The sequence below is a fragment of the Nansenia antarctica genome (genome assembly GCF_963989245.1).
Source record: "Nansenia antarctica genome assembly, chromosome: 16".
Taxonomy (NCBI): Eukaryota; Metazoa; Chordata; class Actinopteri; order Argentiniformes; family Microstomatidae; genus Nansenia; species Nansenia antarctica.
The window spans coordinates 11,534,927-11,560,072 of NC_137686.1; positions in this window are offsets into that span (position 1 = coordinate 11,534,927).

The following is a 25,146-nucleotide window of genomic DNA, read 5'->3' on the forward strand; positions in this document are numbered from 1 at the left end:
CTAAAGACACCCGCTTTCCCCTCTACTGTGTCCCTAAGAACTTCTATTGCCCCCCTTGTACTGTTTCTCAGTTTCTCCAGAAAAAAATTAAAAAAATTAGTAGAAGGCGATAGGGAGAAGGTTTTTTCTTCTATCAGTGGCCCCGGGCCCGAGCTAGATTACTCTTCCTGCAACGAATGGTGGATTGCTGATTCACATGCTTAGTATTCAAATGTATTGATTGTAAGTCGCTTTGGAATAAGGCGTCTGCTAAATGCCAAAAATGTAAAATGTAACAACAGCAAGTGTATATCATCTTCTGTCATGTCACAAGAAGCAAGATGCTGGCTCAAGGGATCTTGAAATTACACAAAACAATACTGTTGTGGAAAGACAGTTCATCGCTGCAATATGTGCACACAATTTTGTTTTAGTTTTTTGGCTCAGTCATCATGTTGAAGTTTGGACTGAAGTGTACGTTGAAGCCCAAATCCAATTCATCCCATTCCAACACTGGGTGTGGTTTTAACCTTAAAATATCAAAAGACCTTTTTATCAAATGGGGACACTCACTGGCATGTTACTGTGGGGAACATGGCGCGTTCTGGCCTGCAGAGGGAGCTAGACTGCCATTGGAGGGGAATGATGGGCTGATTACGGACAGGTGTCAGTGATCAGACTCATTGTTCCACTGGTCTATTTAACCTGTGTGTGTTTGTTCCCTCGGGAGATGAGTAGGGCAGGAAGTACCTGCCGCACGGAGACACTGAAAGACCGAGAGAGAGAGAGAGAGAGAGAGAGAGAGAGCCGCGGCGAGGACGCACGAGATCCCGAAAGGGGGTGAGGTGCAGGGAGCCGGGCGGACGGAGCGGGTCCCGAAAGGGAGGACTAGCGGGGCGAGAGCGAGGGCTCTGCCAGGAGCGGAATAGCGGGGCGAGAGCGAGGGCTCTGCCAGCAGCGGACGGAGCGGGTCCCGAAAGGGAGGACTAGCGGGGCGAGAGCGAGGGCTCCGCCAGGAGCGGAATAGCGGGGCGAGAGCGAGGGCTCTGCCAGCAGCGGACGGAGCGGGTCCCGAAAGGTAGAACAGCGGGGGGGAAAAGACTCGCTCAGCACGTCAGTGACGGTGCTGAGCTGTGCTGTACTAAATAAACTCATATTCTGTACCATTTCTCTGTGTCGACCTCCCTCTGTGCCTAGAGACTGCTACATCTGGCGCCCAACGTGGGGCACAGAGAGGGGGTCGGCACACACGCCCAGAGGACCATGGACTCATCGGTCCAGGTGATGACGCACCTGGCCCGAATGCTACAGGCGCAGGAGGTGATGGCAGCGGAGTTGATGCGGGGACAGGCGGAGCAGCGGGCCATGCTCCGCGAGCTACTGGACCGCACCGAGCCACCCGGGGGAGGTCCCCGGGTTCGGGCCCAGAGGATGGGGGTGTGGGACGAGCCGGAGGCCGTTCTCGACCCCTTCCCCGACAACCACCTGCCCCGAGTGCAGGTTCCAGCCCCGGGCCCAGCACCGGGCCCGCGCCCTACCCCGACCCCGGCTCCGCGCCAACGGGCCGGCGGGGCGCGGCCTGGGGTACGGCCTGCGGTGGAGCCGCGGCGGGAGCCACTAACGCCTGCCCGGAGGACGGGGCGGGACACCGGGGGGAGGAACACACACGGGGGGCCAACCTCCACCCCACAGACGGCCCCACGAGCGGTAGAGGAGGGATGCTGGCGATGCGGACAGCCTGGCCACCTCCGCCGGGAATGCCCCGAGATGGAGGTGGGTCAGGTAATCCGCGTCGTCGGCAGTCCGACCCCTCCCCCGCGTCCAGGACAGGCGTTTTACATCCCAGTAAGGGTACAGCGTGAGACGCACCAGGCGCTGTTGGATTCTGGCGCCCAACAGACCATGATCCACCAGCGCCTGGTTCGACCCGGGGCATTGTTAGAGGCATCGCGGGTTGGGATACTGTGCATACATGGGGATTGTCACCAGTATCCGGTGGTCCCCATCGAAATTCGTTATGGGGGAAAAAAATATAGTGTCAAGGCGGCGGTTAGTCCGAGCCTCATGCACCCCCTAGTTTTGGGGTCAGATTGGGCTGGGTTTCCGCAGGTATTAGGGGAAACCACGGGGGTGCGTGCACGACCGACAGGGAAATGTGAGGCGTGCGCAGTGCTCTGCGCTGATGCGAGGGCGTCCAACGCTGCCGAGGAGCCGGAGGAGGCGGTGGGTCCGGCACCCGCAGATCCGCCGCCTGCGTTCCCTCCAGTAGCCGACTTCCCCCTCGAGCAGTCTCGCGACGCCACTCTACGCTCCGCCTATGACCAGGTGATCAGTATTGATGGTGTGCTGGTACGGCCAGACGCTGTGCGCGCCCACCCGTATTTTGTATTGATTAGGGACAGACTGTATAGAGTGAGTCGTGACACTCGCAGGGACGAGGAAACGACCCAGTTGTTGGTACCTAGGAGCCGCCGGAAAGCTATATTTCAGGCGGCGCATTATAACCCTATGGCGGGCCACTTAGGATACGACAAAACACTCAATCGGATAATGGCTCGATTTTATTGGCCGGGGATTCGGGCAGAGGTGCATCTGTGGTGTGCATCCTGCCGCGAGTGCCAATTAGTCAATCCCCCGGCCGTGCCCAGGGCACCGTTGTGCCCCCTTCCCCTGGTAGAGGCACCATTCGACCGGATTGGGATGGATATAATCGGGCCATTTGAACGTTGCTCACAGGGCTATCGGTTCGTGTTAGTCCTCATAGACTACGCGACTCGATACCCCGAGGCAATACCGCTTCGTACTATCTCTGCAAAGAGTGTAGCACAGGCGTTATTCCAGGTCATCTCCCGGGTGGGGATCCCGAAAGAGATCCTCACCGACCAAGGCACTAACTTTATGTCACGAACACTTAGGGAACTTTACGAGTTGTTAGACATTAAGGCGGTCCGAACGAGCGTGTACCACCCAGCTACCGACGGGCTGTGTGAGCGGTTCAATCGGACGCTTAAGTCAATGATCCGTAAGTTCATTCACGAAGATAGTCGTAATTGGCATAAGTGGTTAGACCCTCTGTTGTTCGCAGTGCGGGAAGTACCCCAGGCTTCCACGGGGTTTTCCCCCTTTGAGCTCCTATACGGGCGCAAGCCACGGGGCGTCCTAGACCTGATTAAAGAAAGCTGGGAGGAAGGGTCTAGTGACAGTAAGAATGAAATACAATACGTCCTGGACCTACGAGCAAAGCTCCACGCACTGGGGGTTATGTCACGGGAGCATTTGCTCGAGGCCCAGGAGCGTCAGAAACGGCTGTACGACAGAGGGACTAGACTACGCAATTTCGCACCGGGAGACAAAGTCCTTGTATTACTGCCCACGTCTAGCTCTAAATTACTCGCCAAGTGGCAAGGGCCGTTCGTGGTCACACGGCGAATTGGGGATGTAGACTACGAGGTAGTGCGGTCGGATAGAGGGGATTGCACGCAAATATACCACATTAACCTATTAAAAAAATGGAACGACGTGGTCCCTGTTTCCCTGGTGACGCTACTTCCCGAGCAGGATGAGTTCGGGCCGGAGGTCCCAAAAACGAGTACTAGCGCCCCGGCCTGCGTAGGCGACCATCTCTCGGCGAACCAGCGGGCGGACGTTGATCGATTGCAACATAGGTTCGCAGATGTGTTCTCCCCTATACCCGGTCGTACTCGCCTCATAGAGCATCAGATAGTTACGCCACCGGGGGTTACGGTACGTACGCGGCCATACAGGCTGCCGGCTCACAAACGAGACGTGGTGAGCCGGGAATTAGACTCTATGCTAAAACTGGGCGTGGTCGAGGAGTCGCATAGCGACTGGTGCAGCCCCATCGTGCTGGTGACAAAGCGCGATGGGTCTGTACGGTTCTGTGTGGACTATAGACGGGTGAACGCGGTGTCTAAGTTCGATGCCTACCCTATGCCCCGGGTCGACGAGCTCCTGGACCGGCTTGGCACGGCTAAATATTACACAACATTGGATTGCACGAAGGGGTACTGGCAGATACCATTATCGTCGGTAGCCCGGGAAAAAACGGCATTCTCTACCCCGCGGGGGTTATTCCAGTTCACCGCGCTTCCGTTCGGGTTGTTTGGGGCCCCGGCCACGTTTCAGCGGCTGATGGACCGTATTCTGCGGCCGCACTCTGCGTATGCTGCGGCGTACGTAGATGACATTGTCGTCTATGCGGACACCTGGCCGCAGCATATGCAGAGGGTGGCTGCGGTACTACAGTCGCTGAGGCAGGCGGGGCTGACGGCGAACCCGGCGAAGTGCGTGATCGGGCGGGGGGAGATCCGGTATCTGGGGTACATCCTGGGCGGTGGGGAGGTGCGACCGCAGGTGGACAAAACCACTGCGATCGCCGCCGCCCCGCGGCCCAGGACCCGGAAGGACGTGAGGCGGTTCCTGGGACTGGCCAGCTACTACCGGCAGTTTGTGCCGGGGTTCTCGGAGCTGGCCAGCCCCCTTACCGACCTCACCCGGAAGGGGGCCCCGGATCCGGTCCAATGGAGTGAGCGATGCCAAGTACGTTCGATGGGATTAAGAACGCCCTCTGTGGGGAGACAGTCTTGTATGCTCCTAACTTTAACATTCCTTTTTCTCTGCAGACAGACGCGTCGGATAGAGGGCTGGGGGCGGTGCTGACCCAGCAGGTGGAGGGATTCGACCGTCCGGTGCTGTACCTGAGCCGAAAGCTGTCGGAGCGGGAGGGCAGGTACAGCACGGTGGAGAAGGAGTGTCTGGCCATTCGGTGGGCGGTCGGCGCCCTCCGGTACTACCTGCTGGGGCGCTCGTTCACCCTCTACTCCGACCATGCTCCCCTACAGTGGCTCCACCGCATGAAGGACACCAACGCGAGGATCACCCGGTGGTACCTCGCGTTGCAGCCCTTCAACTTCACGGTGGTTCACAGGCCGGGGACGCAGATGGTCGTGGCCGACTTCCTCTCCCGTGATGGGGGGGGGGAGTAGGCTATCGGCCGGTTGTATCCCCGGCCTCGAAACTGGCGGTGGGGATGTGTGGGGAACATGGCGCGTTCTGGCCTGCAGAGGGAGCTAGACTGCCATTGGAGGGGAATGATGGGCTGATTACGGACAGGTGTCAGTGATCAGACTCATTGTTCCACTGGTCTATTTAACCTGTGTGTGTTTGTTCCCTCGGGAGATGAGTAGGGCAGGAAGTACCTGCCGCACGGAGACACTGAAAGACCGAGAGAGAGAGAGAGAGAGAGAGAGCCGCGGCGAGGACGCACGAGATCCCGAAAGGGGGTGAGGTGCAGGGAGCCGGGCGGACGGAGCGGGTCCCGAAAGGGAGGACTAGCGGGGCGAGAGCGAGGGCTCTGCCAGGAGCGGAATAGCGGGGCGAGAGCGAGGGCTCTGCCAGCAGCGGACGGAGCGGGTCCCGAAAGGGAGGACTAGCGGGGCGAGAGCGAGGGCTCCGCCAGGAGCGGAATAGCGGGGCGAGAGCGAGGGCTCTGCCAGCAGCGGACGGAGCGGGTCCCGAAAGGGAGAACAGCGGGGGGGAAAAGACTCGCTCAGCACGTCAGTGACGGTGCTGAGCTGTGCTGTACTAAATAAACTCATATTCTGTACCATTTCTCTGTGTCGACCTCCCTCTGTGCCTAGAGACTGCTACAGTTACACAACAAAAGTATTCCTTTCATAAACAGTGTTTTCCACAGAGACATCAGCCAGAGGTGTGACACTATTTACATCCCAATAACCACTGTAATGAGCTCCATACCAATTGTCATGAGCTCATTGACCATTTGGCTGGGTTTCTGTGGAATGTTATTAAAAAGGCACAACAAAATACTGGAAAGAAACATCACACAATAATGAAAATGACAACAACATACTACTCATAAAACATACATTAAAATAAGATCAAACATGACTATACACCCAACTATTAATACATTCAAACGTAATAACATGGAAAAAAGGGGTTTGACGATTTGATCACAGACAGGATGTCTGCTAGGTGCCTCGTTCATCTGTGACACAAAGGACCCAGAACACTTGTAAAGTGGTGTAAAGTGGTTCCTTTCTCTTGCTTCTCTAAGAGCTCTTATGGTTGAAACTCACTTGATCCATATTCTAGGAGGTGTAATTAGCTCACTGACCTGCGGTGACTGTCTGACTGATGCACCATTTGATTTGGTTGAACTCCTGTGTGGTATTGACTTCTTTGACCCCTGCATGACGCCTGCATGGCACATCAGCTCAGTTGGATAAAAAGGGGAAAGTTCCAGCAGGTAAACGGACCTACATGCACCTATAACTATTAACTATAACACTGCTTTACATTGTTAGCTGGCTCACAAAACAAGCTCTGTTAGTTGACTAGCGAGTGTGTCATTGATTTTCAACAAAACTGAAATGTAGTTACAAAAAAAAATCTGAATATTGAACAGCTTCCACCCCACAGATGGACATGTGTTTGTGTTGATGAGAAGTGATAATATCTTGTCTTCCTTATTGTTGTATTATTAGTATGTTTACCCCTCAGTAACCCCTCAGAACTGAGGTGGAGCTTTGCTTTGTATCTTGCTTCTCTAAGAGCTCTTAATAAACTGAGGAGACTTTGTTTCATCACATCGTGTACCTTAGTGCTAAGTTCTTGTAAGCCTAGAAACTCACGTGTATCTTTATTATTGATTAATTAGTAGAAATTACACGACAAGAGACAGCTGTATGTCACCCCTCATGGTTGAAACTCACTTGATCCATATTCTAGAAGTGTTGCTGAGTACAGTGGTAGTAATCATGTTTAGCCTTGCAAGATTATTTGTGTACAATCAATTATATGTCCCCTTATGCAGTGCAGCAGTCTTTCACCACAATAATTAGGATATTAGAAGAATTATGTAGTTGCATATCATTTGCGTTACTTTATCCATATGTAGCATTTCGAAATGCTTAAACAAGTTGAACGCGGGCGCTTTTATTTTAAAGAAATTTACCCGAGCTAAGTGGGCGGAGTTCCAGAACACAGCTACGAAAAGCAAGTATATCCAGCTGCAGCCTACACGCGCATCACCCGGACGCTTGGACACCATATTTGGTTCGAGCGCGTCATCATACCGCGCCTGCATATTTAACAATTATGCTTACATTATATAATCCAATTAATTAATACATATATTTCAGTATCATCCGTTCTAATACTTTTTAATTCTTAATATTGACACAAAATAAATAAACAAACATCATTTTTCCATTCTTAATACTGAAACAACACTAAATAAATAAATAACAAACATCAGTATCCACAATGTAATACAGAAGAAAAAGACACAGAAAACCACACCTTACTTTCCAGAAGATTAACAACCTTCCCTTTCCTCATTTTGGTATTTAACAAAAATAATTTCTTTAAACCTTTTTTTAAATAGAGCAATATTTCTGCTTTCTGCTTTCCATATTTTCCTCTAGCCCATTCCATATGGTAACTCAGTAGAATGATATGCACCTGCTCCTGAGATGGGTGCGAGCATAACCCTTGTTAAAGTTGTGGTTACCTCTCAAATTATATCCCTTATCCCTCTCTATAAATCATTTGTTAATGTTACCTGGGAGTTCTTGAGTCTTTGCTTTATACATTAACTGTGCCAATTTAAATTTGAATAAGTCCATGAGCTTTAAGGCATTTGACATTAGGAACAAGTTATTTGTGTGATCACGATATCCGACCTTATGTACAATCCTCATAGCTTTTTTCTGTAGTGTAATCAATGGGTTTAACGTGCTTTTATATGCATTTCCCCATATCTCCACACAGTAACTCAAATAGGGTAAGACAAGACAACAATATAGAGTATACAACATCCTCTGTTCCAGAATATGTTTTGCCCTACACAATACTGCAATACTCCTTGATACTTTGGATCTAACGTATCTTAGATGAGATTTCCAACAGAATTTACTGGGCTTAATGCAGACTCTCAGCTTTAGGTTAAGAGTATTCACATCCACATTGAAGGAAGGGTTTATGAATTATAGCTCTTTTATATATAATAACCAAAAGTAATTAGACAATTGACTCAAAAGCTGTTTCATGGGCCAGTGTGGGCTATTTATTCCTTCATTATTTCTTTATCAATTAAGCAGGTAAAAGGTCTGAGTTGATTCCAAGTGTGGCATTTGCATTTGGAAGCTGTTGCTGTATACGCACAACATGCAGTCAACAGAGCTCTCAATGCAAGTGAAACAGGCCATCCTTAGGCTGTAAAAACAAAACAAAAATCCATCAGAGAGATAGTGGGAACTTTAATAGTGGCCGAATTAACTGTTTGGTACATTCTGAGAAAAAAAGAATGCACTGGTGAGCTTGGCACCACAAAATGGTCTGGACGTCCATGGAAGACAAGAGTGGTGGATGATCACAGGATCCTTTACATGGTAAAGAAAAACCCCATCAAAACATCCAGCCAAGTGAAGAACAGTCTCCAGGAGGTAGGCATATCATTATCCATGTGTACCATAAAAGAAAGACTTCACACAAGCAAATACAGAGGGTTCACCACAAGGTGCAAGCCATTCATAAGGCCAGATTAGACTTTGACAAAAAAACATCTAAAAAAGCCAGCCCTGTTCTGGAACAGCATTCTTTGGACCGATGGAACTAAGATCAACCTGTACCAGAATGATGGGAAGAAAAAAGTATGGAGAAGGCTTGGAACGGCTCATGATCCGACGCATACCACATCATCTGTGAAAAAACGTGGAGGCAGTGTGATGACATGGACATGCATGGCTTCCAATGGCACTGGGTCACTAGTGTTTATTGATGATGTGACAGAAGACAGAAGCAGACAGATGAATTCTGAAGTGTTTAGGGATATTCTGTCTGCTCAGATTCAGACAAATTCAGCAAAGTTGATTGGATGGTGCTTCACAATACTGATGGACAATGACCCAAAATATAGTGTGTAAGCAACCCAGGACTTTTTTAACCTCATAGGAGCCAACGGACCCCCATCGGCATCCGAAGTGATATAAAGAGTTTACCTCGATCAATTCTCTTCATCGATATCACATTTTTTTTCACAATTTTGCATGCTATACGATGCCACCATTTTTTTCCCGAGACGGTAAACACGGCCTAAGTCACATCCAGTTTTCTCCAACTGGAGAATGTGTCATGTCCGGTTTCAACGCCGAATTTCCATACCATTGGTCGGCCAACCCCAAAAAATCCCCCCCCCCCCAAAAAAATAAAAAAATAATCTGATACATGAGAAAGGTCAAAGGTCAAAGATGGTGCCAAAATATCTCCAAATGGCCTAAACATATAGGTGTCCGCCTTAACATACCTGTACTAAAACAGGTACAAAGTTGCATTTGCTCACATTACTAGCATCGACTTTGGCACAAGTACTAATAAGACCCTGGAGTACTGATTGCTAGATGATTTTGGCTTCGTTATCAGGTTTCCAAGGTGATATTCACTGGAAAAGCTGTTGTTTTTTTAGGCGGAGACTGAATTTGAGATGTTTTATAATGTTCTAGCTCTATTTGCTCTGACACAGTAACATAGATTTTGATTCTGACACTTCTACAGCCACCCCACAGGTGTTAGCTTTAATTTGATAACAATATCATTATGAAGGCCCTTGTGATTGTGGAGATATTCTATATTCACTGTGGGCATGTCATTTCGAGCAGAAAACCAGAAAAATGAGGTGGATAAGAACGTGCAAACCAGCAGCTTTGTGTCGAAAGACACAACTCTGTTTCCACAACTGTCTATTAAACTGAATGACAAGAAGGACCGTGTGGATCTGGAGATCTCCTCTGCTGAAGTGACAGACTCTGCTCTCTACTACTGTGCTGTGAGGCCCACAGTGACAGGAAACACAGAGACACTGTACAAAAACCTGACAACATGCACAGACAGAAAGCCATTCCATAAGAACAATACATTGTTGTTATCAACACCATTTAAGTCAACATTACAGTTGAATCACAATTAAAAATCTAACACAATATTCCTAATAATACATGATACAATACAATATTACTTGATACTGATATTGGTAATTGTCACATGTAAAAGTAAATACTGCCCAAGTTAATATTATTTAAGATATTTCATTTGCATATACTATCATTGTGTCACGCTGCAGTATAACCATTGTTTTCCACTCTCTGTTTATTTACCCTTACAATACCAATCAGAAAATCAACATCAGTTATATTTCAAAGACACGTAATATGATCTATGTAAAGAACACAGAGCTTTACCCACTATAGGACCGACCCAAACCATACCGTGCTGTCTCTAATACTCTTGTCCTTCTAGTCCTGTTACAACATCTATGCTGGGTGTGTTACCAGGCCAGACCAGTACAGCTGGCTCAGTTTGGCTGTGGTGTGAATTCAGGTACAATGTGGTTAAACAGGGAGCAGTAATTCCCTCTAAAGCCAGTAGGGGGTGCTGTGTAGACGTAGATCCACATGTAGGGGATGTTAGAGTGAAGAAGTGTAGTCAGGTCTCTGTTCTCTCTGTTTGTTACTCAAAGGTCTGCCAAGATGTTGCTCCTCTCGTTTCTCCTCTTTACAGCTCTTTCAGGTGAGTTACAACATGTATTGATTGAATGCTTAGTTTACTCCGTTTATGTGTTTTAATTGTAGCAGATCATACTAGTATATTTTAACATTTAAAATGTAACAGTCTATGTTTAGAGTATATAATGGTAAATTCATACGTATATACAGTTACCAAATACTTTTTGTTTTCAGGAATTAGTTTTGGGGATATAAAGCCAAACTCTCCAGAAGAGCATGCTGTGGAGGGGAGAAATGTCCACCTCTCCTGTAAATATGATGACAGCAGTATCTTCAACGTACAGTGGTACCGCCAATATCCAGGATCTAAACCAGAGTTCCTCCTGTCCATCTCAGAACAGGGCTCTATAGTAAACGCTACTCCACCATACCCTCGCCTGTCAGCTAACATCCAGAAAAACGAAAAGAATGTTTCTCTGGAGATCTCCTCTGCTGAAGTGACAGACTCTGCTCTCTACTACTGTGCTGTGACGACCACAGTGACAGGAAACCCAGAGACACTGTACAAAAACCTCACATGAACCTACAGTACATGAAACACACCTACATACACTGACTATGCTAAGGGGAGGGGCTTGTGGCAGGGGAGGGGCTAAACAGAGAGTGAAGTACATCAACACCAGGATGGAATGTTCAGTTATCATTTGTCTCTGTTTCATGTAAGATGATGTTGTTGTGTTCTCTGCTGCTCCTGAACATAGTTATGGGTAGGTGATGTTTTACCATGATACTCATTGTGATGCTCATATGTTTAATAATTTAAGTTAAATAAAGATCAAATTCAAGGGAATGATCAATAATATTAATACTGTTTAAATCATTTTCTGTCCAGGTGTCAGTTCTCAGGACCTCACTCCAGTCCAGACTGAAGTGTCTACTGTAGAAGACACCAATGTTAATCTCTCCTACAACTACTCCAAGACTGCTACAGGTTCAGATTATTTTTTCTGGTATCGACAAGATGCAGGAAAACCACCAGAGTTCCTCATGTTCATATTGGGATCAGGGACTAACTCAAGGCATGCAGATCCTCTGAATCCAAACACAAGATTGTCTGCTAAAGTTACTGGAAACCGCTTGGATCTGGAGATCTCCTCTGCTGATATGACAGACTCTGCTCTCTACTACTGTGCTGTGAGGCCCACAGTGACAGGAAACCCAGAGACACTGTACAAAAACCTCACATGAACCTACAGTACATGAAACACACCTACTGACACTAAGGGGAGGGGCTTGTGGCAGGGGAGGGGCTACAGAGGCAGTGAAGTACATAAGAGAGGATGAAACTTCCAGAAACAGCAGTGCTCTCTGTCCCTTCATCTCTGTTTCATCTACGATGGTGTTGCTGTGTTCTGTGTTGTTCCTGGTGATAGTTATGGGTAGGTCATGAACATGTGATGATACTCATGCAATTTAACCAAATTAAATACATAGTCATTTACTTATGAAATGAATGAGTGAACCATTTCAAATTAATCTCCCTGAATAAGTGAATATATCTATATGTTTTAATATGCAGGTGTCAGTTCTCAGGACCTCACTCCTGTCCAGACTGAAGTGTCTAGTTTAGAACACACCAATGTTACTCTCTCCTACAAATACTCCAAAACTGCTGCAAGTAATGATTACTTCTTCTGGTATCGTCAAGATCCAGGAAAAGCACCCGAATTTCTCATAACCATATCAGGGTTAAGGACCACAAGGCATGCAGATGACCGAAATCCAAATCCACGAATATCAACGAGACTGAATGATGAGAAGAACCATCTGTATCTGGAGATCTCCTCTGCTGAAGTGACAGACTCTGCTCTCTACTACTGCGCCCTGCAGCCCACAGTGACAGGAAACCCAGAGACACTGTACAATAACCTGACTGCATTAACGTTCTTTGGAGAGACACATCAACAGAAAGACTGATATGTTCCATTGAAAATGCATTAAAACTTTGTCACTAGTCAGTTTGATGTTCTGTTCAATTATCTTTTTTTCAGCACTTTTGCATAAGTAGTCTACTGCTTCATAGTTCATAGTATTGTAGTAGTCTTATTTATTTCTTGGGAAAAGACTGACATTTAGAGTCGTATCTATTCAATTTAATTAGTCGATGTAAAATTATAAGAAACTATGTTTGATTGTTTGAAAAAAGGTCATGACTCAATGTTCACCTCCTCATATTTCCAGGTGCCAGTTCTGGACAAACTATCCAGTCAAACCAAGTATACAGAGAAGAAGGCAGCAAAGTTACTCAGGAAACCCAGAAACCCTGACTGACATCCCAGAAACCTCCCTGACTGACGTCTCATGAGAGGAAAACAGTCTCTTGGCGCTTTTCCACTACCGGGCTGACGCGGGCCGCATTTGTATCCGAGCCGTGCCTAGCCGTGCCGTACTTTCAGAAACGCTTCTCCATTATACGGAGCGACCCGGGACTTTAGGAGGAGTTACGTGTCATAAGAGCGCTTCACTGTAATAAGTGCCGCTATACAGCTCAACGGGGGGAAATGCAATAAGAATTATGTCAAAATGCAGCATTATCATGCACAGATCAGCCTTAAAACATGTAACGTTAAGTGCCTGTTACTTGCCGCTTTCAGTTCGTCACATCAACGGGGGAAATGCGAGATGAACTCTATGCGAGTTCTATAAATTCCTCCGTTGAACGGAAAGTCCTAAAGTGTTTTAGCGTTCCCCCTTTCCACTGGTAATAAGGAATTGGCAAGAATAGATCGATATAAATAGATCAACATTTAAAAACAGATGAAGAGAATGATTACAATATAGAGATAAAAGTGTTATTACTGGAACTGTATTCTATTAGCGGGATAAAGCACTCTCTCTATTTCGGGCTAAACTGTGCAGTGTAGCCGGCAACCGGACACTTCCATAAATAACAACAAATATGTAATATGTAAATCTGTATAATACCACGTTCATTGATAAAATGACGCCAGGGATGGAAAGGGGTGATGGCAGTTTTAGAAGGGGGATGATGAAGCTTTGGACTATGGAACGGCACAGCACAGCACAACGGGGGGAAATGCGATAAGAATTATGTCAAAATGCAGCACCATCATGCACAGATCAGCCTTAAAGCATGTAACGTTAGATATATAACGTTATACAGGGAGCGATGTATTTCTACGGAAAGGCTGTGCTTCTCTCATTGTGTGTGCTTTGTGTGTTGTGTGTGCTTCTCTCATTGGAATGACGCGGGGCTCATACAATCGCCGCGTTTGTTATAGATACGAGTGCAGCGCTGTCTTGCTGGTAGTCAAATATATTTATTTATACAGCATATGTTACGTGCCTGTTAGCCTACTTGCCGCTTTCAGTTCTAGTAGATTTGTAGTTTAGATCTCGCAACCAGGGATTAGGAAGCGATGTATTTCTACAAAAAGGCTGACTGACGCGGGGCTCATACAATCTCCGCGTTTGTTATAGAGTGCTCCGGTGTCTTGCTGGTAGTCAAATATATTTATTTATATATACAGCATATGGATGTTAACTGCCTGTTACCTGCCGCTTTCAGTTCTAGTAACCAGGGAAACGCCAACATGTGTTAAAGGGAGCAAGACGCGAATCTACCTGCATTTGACTCATGAGTGAACGGCGAAAATACCTGGACGGCACAGCTTGGGATTCCATTGAAGTTACAGGGAACTATGTGTGAAAGAGGCTTAAATGTTGAAATAACAGTAATACAATGTTCATTGATAAAATTACATAAGGGATGGAAAGGGGAGATGGCAGATTTAGAAGGGGGATGATGAAGCGCTGGACTGAGGAACAGCAAGGCACAGCACATCGCCATAATAGCAAAAAATAAAATATGCTTGTTGTAATTAAATAAATAAAAAAGTTCTATGATGCATTGTGTGTCAGACAGTCTGCTGAAGTGACAGACTCTGCTCTCTACTACTGTGCAATGCTGCCCACAGTGACAGGAAACTCAGAAACACTGTACAAAAACCTCTACAGACCACACATTCTTTATACAGCATCAGATAGAAAATTAGTGCTATTGGATGTTATTAAAGTTATTATTGATATCATATATATATATATATATATACACACACACATATATATCCTCTCTCTCTCTCTCTCTCTCTCTATATATATATATATATATATATATATATATATATATATATATATATATATATATAGGAAGTAGTATTTAGTAATGATAATAAGATTTTAAAAAAAACACCAGCATCTGTAAAGGAAATGGTTCCTCTAGAAGTCAATACAGCTAATACAGTTGAGAGTGAGGTCAGATTTCAGAGTCAGATACATCCCCTTTTCCTCTCTGCAGAAAACTCTCAGCAACGAGCATCACAGCAACAGAATACAGTGACCAAGACAGAGACGTGATCTAGTATATCTCTGTTCCACATGGAGAACTCACTCATACTGGTTCTCATTATGGCCTCAGGTGAGCAATATCTAATCTAATTATATATTCTAGTGCTGTGTAAACATAATAAAATAGATCATAATTGATTTTATTATGGTAAATCAGTAAATATCAAGTTTTGCTGTCCTATGGTTGATGCAATGAACAACATGATAGTGTTTTTTCTCTCATAATTGTGTTATTGTATCTTTATTACAGAGCTGATAGCTGAGGATTCCATTTCTCCTGTAAAACCTGAAGTCATCAGTAGAGAGGGAGAATCTGTGACCAGTGGAGCCCCTAGACTTTTGGGGGCCCTAAGCAAACAACATTATGGAGGCCCCTGGTAAGGGTCTTAGGCGGGTGACGATGTGGACATTTTAAAATGTATTTATTTCCCTGACACTAAAATATAATACGGTTTTACGAAGTTCGCGCATATGCGCGCGCTCGTGTGTGTGTAAGTAAAAAAAACTGTTTGAAAGACTAGCGTCTCTTTTACAAAGGAGCCCTGGCCAAGACAGCCACAATACAACAATTACATTTGACATAATAAAAGCACATAAAAACATGCAAAGCACATTACATAAAAACAGTAAAAACAGTAGAAACAGTAAAAACAGTACATGACCACAGGTACAGTAGCACACCTAGTACACATTGCGACATACTGGACCACAAGTAGCATACAAATTACATGCAACATGGAGCATGTAAATGATGCATGTAAATGCATGTAAATGATGGATTTGATTGATTGATTGAAAACTTTATTAGAAGGTTTGCAGAAGTAGGTACATGAAAGTACATATTACATACAAGGTCAACTAAAAGGATAAACACCCAAGAAAGCCACTGGCTTATTTCAATTGGGGTCCTTGATTCTCAATTCATCGTTACATGTAAGACAGACAAAAGAAAAAAAAACTAGTACTATCTACAAGATAATACAGACAAATAACTATTACTATCTACAAGATAAACATACATACATCCATCATGGGAAGAACAGTACAACAAAACATACGGTATGTACAGCGGGTAGGACAGGTGGGGACATACACCACAGGTGGGGGCGGGGGACAAAACACAAAGTATGTACAGTGGGTAGTTCGGGTCTTTTAATGTGATTTTTGATTTAGAGGGTCCAGTTACGGATTGCAGCCTCCTGTAAATGTTTTTTGAGAGTGGTTTTGAAGGTGGGCAGTGTTTTGCACTCCTTTAAGATTATAGGAAGGGCATTCCACATTTTTACTGCATAGTTTGCAAACGAGTTTAACCCCTTGTTTGTGGTGCAACGCGGTTGAACGTGGTTCGTGGAGCTTCCTCTGGTGTTGTATGTGTGGACGTTGTTCACTTTTTGGAAGTATGTTGACAGGTACTTGGGTGTCTTTGTGGTGTAGCGTATCTTGAAGACCAGGCCCAGTGCAAGCTGCTGCACTCTGTCAACTACTCGTAGCCAATCAAGGCTCAAAAAATGAGCAGCGGTTAGATGTGTCCTAGGGTTGAGGCCTAGCAGAAGCCTAACCAGTTTATTTTGGGCTGTCTGGAGTCTTGTTTTATGGGCCTTTGTGGTTCTATAGTACCATGATGTTTCGGCATAGTCGAAGTGACATTGAATGAGAGCTCCTGATAGGGTCCTCAGTGTGTTTTTACTGACAAGTGAGGATATCCTGTACAAGAATCTAGTTCTATGGTTCACTTTTTTGATTACTTTTGCTGCCATTTTATCTCCGGAAAGATTTGCCTCTAAGATGGAGCCCAGGTATGTAATATCCTCTTTTCTTGTGATATTAATGTTACCCACTTTTATTTTAAAATTTTCAGCCTTTCTGAGTTTAGATGGGGATCCATATAGGATGGTTTCAGTTTTACCTAGGTGTATTGATAGTTTATTGTCAGCTAGCCAGATGCAGATTCTACTCAGTTCAGTGCTTAGCGCTTTTTCCACCTGCAATATGTCCCTGTCAGAGACCAGCAGAGCCGAGTCATCCGCGAACAGGAACAAATTGCAATCACATGCTGATGACATGTCATTCACATATATTAGGAACAGTAAAGGTCCCAATATGCTTCCTATGTGCCGCCCGGATCTTATCATGAATCATTTTTAAAGGCTTTAATATAGGCTACATGATGTATTAACTATTTGTATTTTGTACCCAGATGTCAAATGAATAGTTAACTTTAAAAAAAAACTGCCCCGCTGAACCAATGAGAAGGACGGGGGGGCGGTGCTTCCCATCGGTCCGGCCTATCAGTGTCCTAGATTTGCCGCTCTCGCGGCACATAGAATCCGTTCTATGGATAAAGGTCTCCAGACGTTTGGAGCGAGAGCAAAGCGGAAGTGGAAACGGCTGGCACCGCGAGACTAGCTATCAATAAACTACAATTCATCAGAGCAATTGCGCGTCATCTCCCTGTCATCAGAATGATCACGCCCCTTTTTGGGTGATAGAAGCGGAGAAGTTTGACTGGCGGTCAATGGGAATGTCTGGTCTTCGCTACTTTAATCCGATAACATAAGAAAACCGTAGTGCTTTTTAGATATTAGGAGCCCAAATCCGATGGCCAGTTAGGCAAACTATTATATAGTGTCGTTGCCGATCAATGATCGACGTCGTTATATAGAGAAAATAATGAAATAGGGGTTGATTCACCAGAGCAGTCATACGTCATCTCCCTGTCATCAGGGATTTGTAGTTCTTCATTTGATTTGCCGTGTAAATCCCCAGACTGCCCAAATCCGATTGCCAGTCAGGCAAACAATTATTTAGTGTCGTTGTCGATCAATGATCGACGTCGTTATATGGAGAACATTTATGAAATAGGCAATGAATGTGTGCCCAAAGGCCTGAGGTGTTGTAGGAGGTATGAATATGATTTAGGGGGTATTTAGTATAACAGGCTAATGGGTTTATTGTGAGTTTACTTTGATTGTTTGTTTAATGCCTAGATCTCCGTATTGAGAAGTCATATGGTTATGGGGGGTGATATTGCAAGGTAATTTAAGCACCTGCGCACCTTGCATGGCGGTAGTGGAGAGAGAGGGGAGCGATGTATTTTTGTTGACCGCATTATACTCATATTCTATACGCATAGTTTGTCATTTTTCTGGTTTTGATCGCTTATGGATTATTTTTGTACGTCGCCAAGTTTGATTGTTCTATTCAATAAATGCTCTAAAACGTACTTTTCATCTCAGCGGATTGTTTGGCGCGTCATACAATTACCAGCCAGACCCTGGTTGCGTCTCTCAGCGACTTTTTACTTTTGGCTCTATCTATCTATCTCGCTACAGGTGTCATATAACCCTAACCCATATCCTGTCATATAAAAGTACCTTATTGAATCTCCAGGTAATGTATTTCTGACATCCATCACTTTTGCTGTCGTTAAGATACTTTATTTTTCTGTTTTGGTAGTCTGTCCAATGTGACAATTGCCCTCCTCCACCGGCCCTAGTTTTGGATCTAGCTTGCTGTTCATTATTTTCATGATAAAACGTCATAACATCTTCATATACACCATACAGTAGACACTGAACAGTAGACATAAGACATGTTCATAAATGTTTATCTTATATGTGTATATGTTTGTGAATATGTGAATATGTTTTCTGTTTTTTTGCACCTTCGGAAGAGCCACTACAATTTCATTGTATAGGCAACTGTACAACGACAATTAATTCTATTCTATTCTATACAGGATAAATACTGATTAACAGTAGGCTACTTTGGCAAATGCCCATTGAACAGATTTATTTATTATACTATCTTAAGAAAACTAATGTAACACTCCCATCTGAAAAAAAAAAAAAAAGTGGAAAAAACATTTGTGAAAAAAAAATTGGAGGCCCTTTTTGTTTGGTGGCCCCAAGCAATTGCCTTGGTTGCCTCTATGGACGGGGCGCCTCTGTCTGTGACACTGAGCTGCACTTATGAGTCAAACAAAACTGGTGTTGAACTTCATTGGTTCAGACATCATCCGAACGAGGCACCTGAGTTTCTACTGTGGAAAGATGCCAGAGATTGGAGCGATCAATATATCCCTGACAGTCGTTATGAATCCACAACGTCCTGGACATCAACTGAACTTGTCATAAAGCGTCTAACCCTGGCAGACACAGCTCTCTACTACTGTGCTCTGAGTGATCGCTATTACTGGCAACACACAGTGATACAAAGTCACTAGGAGGCTGTACAAAAACCCTGCTGACTGAAATGCTTTGTTGTGGTCTGGATCAGAATCAAACATTAAACCACAATCTGATATCATCTACCAGAGGGTTAGAGGCATCAGACAACTGTAGCAGTGGCGGCTGGCCGATAGAGGGCGCTGGGGGGGCCGCCCCCACCTTCACTTCCTAGTTGCGATTTGTAAAAGTTTTTTTTTTAAATAAACATTGTTTATTCACAAAATGCGGCTGATATTCTGTCGGCGCCTATCAGCATTCATTAAAAATCCTCCAATACAATAAACATTTTTATCTGTGTGTGTGTGTAAAACTCACTGTTAAAATACATAGGGGGAGGAGTCGGGACGCCGGTCATTGCAAGTCTATGCCAGGACGAATACTTTTCGCTTACACGTGAGCTGTAGCAGCGCTCCAATTGGCTGTCTCTATTTCTTGGCCAGGGCGCACAAATGTGCGTCCCTGAATCTCCGGTTGTATTGCAGACAATGCATTATGCTGAGGACTCCCGACTTCCGGTTTTCCGGACTTCGGGCTTCCGGAGTATTTTAAATGAACATTCGTAATGTCTGTCTCTGATGTTCATGGTCAATTAAATCAGCCTATTTTGTGCAACTAATAATGTTCCCGCTAATGGGTTAACTAAGCAGCCTCGCACCTAACGTGCAAGCACCTATCTTCGAACTATTCATAGCAATATGCACGGGGCAAGGCGGAGGTACGGGTAAACACGGCTCGTGTTCTGTCATCAAAGGTAAGAGTTGGTTTTCTTTAACTCAGCTGGTTGTGTTACAGACATGGTCTGGTTGTGTTTCTGACATGGTCTGGTTGTGTTTCTGACATGGTCTGGTTGTGTTTCTGACATGGTCTGGTTGTGTTACAGACATGGTCTGGTTGTGTTACAGACATGGTCTGGTTGTGTTTCTGACATGGTCTGGTTGTGTTTCTGACATGGTCTGGTTGTGTTTCTGACATGGTCTGGTTGTGTTTCTGACATGGTCTGGTTGTGTTTCTGACATGGTCTGGTTGTGTTACAGACATGGTCTGGTTGTGTTTCTGACATGGTCTGGTTGTGTTTCTGACATGGTCTGGTTGTGTTTCTGACATGGTCTGGTTGTGTTTCTGACATGGTCTGGTTGTGTTACTGACATGGTCTGGTTGTGTTTCTGACATGGTCTGGTTGTGTTTCTGACATGGTCTGGTTGTGTTTCTGACATGGTCTGGTTGTGTTTCTGACATGGTCTGGTTGTGTTTCTGACATGGTCTGGTTGTGTTTCTGACATGGTCTGGTTGTGTTACAGACATGGTCTGGTTGTGTTACAGACATGGTCTGGTTGTGTTTCTGACATGGTCTGGTTGTGTTAACTTTCTGACATGGTCTGGTTGTGATACATCATTGAATGTGTTGACCTGCTGTGATGTGTTGACCACCATCACTCTCCATCATCATCCATCATGTGTCTATGAAATAGATAGTGCTGTACTACAGACTGCAGCATTCATCTCTGCTCATTGATGTAGCCATGTCACACAGACACATAGTACACATATTAATCTGCTACCTTTATTAACCTGAGTGTAGCTGTGACCTGTGAGGCCTGTACTAGCCTTGTGGACTAGACTTCCTCCTTGTCTGACACTGGGTATTGGACCGTACCGACGTCCATAGACCGGTCACTCTTCCTCAGTGTCTGTAGTTGACAGGGTAACTTCTCCATGGCCCACACGGTCATTTTAAGGGTGAAAGTTGAAATTATACAATGGTTGTAACGCCAGTGCGTGTTTTATGCGCGTGCACGCGAAAATAAATCGTGCACGCGAAAAAAATCACGCGCGCTGCGCGCGCCGAAGGGGAGCCCCCCGCCACACTGCTGTGCCCCACCCAAAAATTTGGCCACCAGCTGCCACTGAACTGTAGTCACACCTGGAGGAGCAGTCTTGTCTTGACAAAAGTTCATCATGAAAATGTCATTTACTTTATTTTCTCTCCATGAACATTAACCGTTTTTAATGTATGTAACAGTTTTTACTGAAGGCCTAGATTACCGCTGTCTGTGTATAATATGGCTGTTGACTGTTTAATATTGTGAAACTGGTTATTCTGTTCTATATCGTGGAGCTCCGCCCCATAGGGGAGCTCTGCTCCTATTGGTTTACCCGCTACCTAAAGTAGCCAATGACTGAATTTTTCAATGTCTGCGCCCGCCCTGGGGTGCTATATAAAGGGGCGTCCTTCGCACCCTCATTCTCCCAAAAAGTTCAGCACGGGTTGAATCTGAAGACTGAGAAGGACGACTACTAGACTGGAGGACCCGCCAGCCTTTCCCTTCGAGATGGATCGTCCGCCGCCGCCGATAAAGAAGTTTTTCCGGGACTCCTGCCGCTGCCGCTCACTAGCAGCGGAGGACGGACACGACTACTGCCACGTCTGCCTCGGCCCCGAACATGCCGAGGCGGCGTTGGTCGCCTCCCCCAGCTGCCTCCCCTGCTCTCTCCTTTCCGTCGAGGACAGGAGTAGGAGGATGGCCTGGTTCAAGGAGAGCGTTCCCCTGACGGGCGCTATCTCGGAGATGCTATCCGACTCGGATAACTCTGCCGATGATACGTCCGGACAGGCCCCAGAGCGGCGTTCTGGGCGGGCGACTCCCCGAGTAGGGATGGTCCCGCCCGCTCAGCCAGCCCTGATACCAAACCGCCCTCAGCCAGCTGTGTGGTCGGCGTCGGTGTCAGGGTCAGAGAGCTCTGATGAGGGCGAGCGGCAGGTAGAGGCTCACGAGCTCCCCGCCATCGCCCCCCCATCACTCCTCCACGACTTCCAGGGCCTCCTGGAAGCTGCGGCGGATGTGTTGGGGATCCCCCGTCCTGCCTCCCCTCCCCCAACGACGGAGTCCTTCTGGGAGAAGGAATTGTTTTACGGGGGGAGGGCGAAACGACAGGACCAACCTCCTAACGCTGTCCTCCCAGGCTTGGATAAGTTTGTGGAGGACACGTGGAGGGAACCACTCACAAGCAGGGCGCCGGTAAAGGCGTTCCTGCCCTTTACTAGAGTGGAGGGACTCGCGGAGGGGATGACCAATGGCTCCCCACCGCTCGAACCAGCGCTGGCGGCCTACTTGGTGCCGGGGTCCAGCGCTTGGTCGGTGCCCAAGAAACCCACGCTGCCTAACCAGCGTGACAAATTTAACGCCGCCCTGGTGGACAAGAGCTACGCTCTCGGTGCCCAGGCGGCAGCGGCGGCAAATAACATCGCCATGTTTACCGCTGCCATTGCGAAGCTCACCGCAGACCGACCCGACGGTCTGTCTGCGGCGGAGACGGAGATCCTGAGCAAGCTCAGCGCAGCGACGATGCACCTGGCCCAGGGCGTCGCGACCTGTGGAGGTCGCCTGATGGCAAATGCGGTGGTACAGCAGCGGCAAATGTGGCTGTCTCTTACCACCATGACCGGGGCGGACCGGATGGCCCTGCTGAATGCTCCAATAGAGCGACAAGGGCTATTCGGTCCCGCCATGGATACCATGACGAAGCGCCTGGCTGCGATGGAGGAGGCTAAAAAGCACCTGGCCAGACACCTCCCTCTTCAGCGACCTTCCACCTCTTCTTCTTCTTCCGCAGGTAGACCGTCAGTGACGGCGACTGCGAAACGGAGGGCGCGGCGTAATGCAGGGTGGGCTCCGCCTCTGCCGACGGCGCCATACCCTACTCAGGCTTCCCAGCCTCCGCCGCCGACCACCGAGGGTGCCCGCTTCGGCCCCCCACGGCTATTCTGTAAGGGTGCTTATTTGGGTAGTATAGTAAGATCATCAACATCCACAACTTGCTGCTATTTAATTACGGTACAGTTTTCAACTCAGTTTCTGACAGTGTGGTGAGCGTTCATACAACAGTTACCTCGGTAGCAGCCACATGTGTACCACGATCAACAAACCAACAAATATTAAGTAACGTATTGTTCTTATTAAGGTTAGTGTAGAAGGTAGAGAACAGAGAGTAGCCCTCATTTCTACTCTGGCCAGTCTTGTGGTGCTCCATATGGGGCGGTGACCAAATCTAGAAATCTCAAAGGATCAATCACGGTCCTCCTCATAATTCATTCAGTTTAGTGGAGCAGTGTGAAAGTCAACCTGAAGGGGGCGACGTTGCAAAGCAAATGTTCCTTCCTGATTCCAGGCGATGCCATCCTGTCAGCACAGCAGACACCTCCCCATAGGAGGCTACACAGGACACAAGATGAGGAAGATGAAGAATGAACAGTAGGGTAGAGGGAGTCAAAGCTCAGCTCACAGCAGCACATGTACATCAGAGTGTGTTTGCTGCTCTGCCTCTTCCATCTCACCTCACAGCAGACATGGAGCACTGGCTGAGGAACCTGCTGAGTCTGCCTCTCTGTCTGGGTATGACACCACCAGGATTAATCACCTCTAGTTTGTTACTTTAGTTTCATTTAGTAATTGTTCAGGAAAGAAAGCACAACAATAAGCACAATCAGAGTTAACAAATCAACACCGTCCCCTCTAGAATGTTTTACTTGATATATTTCTTCCTGGCACGAATATGAATAAATGTTGGTTGTTTTCCAGAGTGCAGAGGAGAGGACTCGGTCACCCAGCCAACAGGAGATGTGACTGCTACTGAGGGAGGTCTAGTCACACTGGGCTGTGAATTTGATACTACAGATATGAGCCCCTATCTCTTCTGGTACAAACAAGAAGCTAACGACTACCCCAGGTTCATGTTGAAGAGGTTCACATTTGGAGACAAAGGGGAAAATGCTGAAGAATTCAAAGGGAGATTTGATGCCAATCTCAGTATCACTTCCACTCTGAAGTCAGTTCCTCTGAGGATCCAGAGGCTGCAGCTGTCTGACTCTGCTGTGTACTACTGTGCTCTGAGGCCCACTGTGACTACAGGATATACAGCTCCTGTACAACAACTATGTTCATAGGTGCCAGTGTCCTTCAACCATCCTCTATATCTGCATAGACTACACGTGGAAATGCTGTTTGTATGTTCAGTAATATGTTGATCTGTGTAGGTTGATCTAGTGCTATATCCATTCATCCACTGTGTGTGTGTGTGTGCAAAGTGTTTTATGTGTGTGCAAAGTGTTTTATGTGTGTGCGTGCACACTTTTGCGTGTGTGTGTTTCTCCTCAAAGAAAACTCCAAGCCCCATAAAGACATCAGAGTTTCATCTTGTGCTTGTAAAGTTGTCATGCAGTTGTCATGCCACCTCATCCTGGCCTCAGGTAAACAATGTTTTTGTTATTAAGTCACATTTTAATATCGTAAACTAGTATCATCATTACCATAAATTGCTTCGAACGTATTTTCTTCTATCTTTGGACGGAGGTGATGTTATGTTACTGTACTGCAATCATGTTGTTTCTGTATTTTTACACAACTGGTGGCTGGAGATTCCATGTCTCCTGTTACACCTGAAGTACGTGGAAAAGAGGAAAAGTCTGTGAAACTGAGCTTCACTTATAAATCTAAGAGGCACGCTATTAGGTTTTACTGGTTTATGCATTACCCTGACCAGGCACCTCAGTATCTGCTGTATAAAGGTGCAGGATCATTGAGCAGTACTGGACATGCCTCAGATAGTCGATATGAATCCATAACACACACAATATCAACTGAACTCTCTACTACTGTGCTCTGAGTACTGACTCAGACTACGCAGCGATGCAACAGCTGGAAGAGGCTGTACAAAAAGCTGAGCAGAGATAAGGTGTTATTTTCTAATGAGGTCAGAAGTCATATCCAGACCACAACTTTACATCAGATGCACTCTGGTACACACACACACACACACACACACACACACACACACACACACACTGCAGCTATAGAACAGTAAACCTGCCCCTCCTGTTTCCTTGGTGGGTGTGGTGACGTCCCAGCTGGTTGTAAAGCCCACAGTAACACACAGAGGAAGACTTTAGAGGAGAGTGAAGGCCTGCA